The following is a 1,833-nucleotide window of genomic DNA, read 5'->3' as shown; positions in this document are numbered from 1 at the left end:
CAATGGAATTTCAAAGAAATGCATTGGAAATAGTACCCTTTTTCAGGAATATCACCATCTTGAAAAACAAAAACTCATTTCTTAGACAACGTTAAACTTTTAAAATTATAAAACAATCAACAATTGATTGGAGTATTTTCAAAAGAAGTAAATGATGATTTCTAAAAAAGTGTAGCCTACTATTTCCATTTTTTTCTATCACTATAATTAGCCCTTGTTATTCATAATATTATTCAAAATTGAATGTTAGTACAGTTTTTCCTATCTTTCTCTACTGCCATTATAACGTGGACTTCACCATAGTCAATAAATCTATGATAAAATAAAATTAATTTAATATTTTTATTTCTATATTTTATCATAGGTTCATTGACTATAGTGATTATAATATAATATTTCTTATTTCGTGAGGTCCACGTTATAATGGCAGTGGAGAAAGATGGGAAAAAAACGTTGCCGAACATCTATCTTATGCCTTCTATAGACGGTAGCAGATACATGTTTATTGATGTAATATTAACTGTTCATTCGCGTTTAAGATAATCAATTTTTATTTTAATAATTTCATAATGAATTTACATGAATAAGATGAAATATTTGTTAATTAATTATGAATTCTACATTGTTAAAAGACGATCTGGCAACAGAGCAAAGCGAGAAAGAGATAGCGCCATCCGCTTTGTTGAATGAAAGACAAGGATAGCAATAACATTGCTAATCAAAGCTGACATTATAAGGTGGACCACACTATAGTAATACAATGAATTAAAATAATTTTAATTCTATAGAGGGGAAAGAGTAGAAACGATATGGGTGTCACCTGATATAACTCGTGCATTTTCTTGGTTGGAGAAGCTTGAAGTGCGGTAGATATAGGCCTATAATGCAAGTGTTGTGTGTACAATGGGCCATATGAATGAAGTTGAGCATTTGCTTATACTTCTAAAATATGGAGCATTTGCTTCATTTTCTATGAATAAACGTGAGCAAAACCTTTTGCTCATGCTCATCAAAAAAATAGTTTGAGCATTTGCTCAAAATTGTATGAATAAACTAGAGCATTTGCTCAAATTTTGAAGCAAATGCTTCAAAAAAGGTGAGTCTAGTCTAGAGCAGCTTATCACATTTGCTCATAGTAAAATGGCTCAACTAATTCGTATGAGGAAGAGGAAACTATACCAGATACGATCACAACCAATAGTTGGATGAGAACTATAAAACTCTTATTAGATTCAACCATGATATATATCACCATTATTCCTACAAAAGAATAAATACAAAAACTAGGTACCTGTTTTAAAGATAGCCATCACAAAATAGGAAATAGGCATTTAAGAAGATGAGAGTGTAGACGATTATAAGTAGGCTGGCTACTGATATTATAAGAATATGCTGAAGATTATTATAGAGATGACATTTTTTCACGCTATTATTTCAAATTCTAAACTCAACTAACCTAAAACTCTATTCATAAATAGAAAACAGAGCAGACGACGCAAACACAAGCGGTGCACCCTACTTGCATATTTAGCGCTTCCGTGAGCTATAAAAACAAAGTAAGGCTACAAAAGTGAATCAGCTGATGAAAAATCTTTAAAATACGTGAGCATAGAGTTCAGGAGCATAAGGTTAGAGTATGAGGTAAAGCTTATTTATATCAAAATGAGCAAATGCTTTTGCTTCTACCTTTTGCTCATGAGCATAACCTTATGCTCAATGCTTTTGCTCATGAGCATTTGCTCTGTTTTTATTCATATGGGCCTGTACCAAAGTGCCAATTGAATGAGTGTGCAATCGGAATAGGCTACATCGTATTAATTTCATGAACAGACA

This window comes from Nilaparvata lugens, chromosome 5 (assembly GCF_014356525.2).
Source record: "Nilaparvata lugens isolate BPH chromosome 5, ASM1435652v1, whole genome shotgun sequence".
Lineage (NCBI taxonomy): Eukaryota > Metazoa > Arthropoda > Insecta > Hemiptera > Delphacidae > Nilaparvata > Nilaparvata lugens.
Note: the sequence above shows the minus strand (reverse complement) of the source record.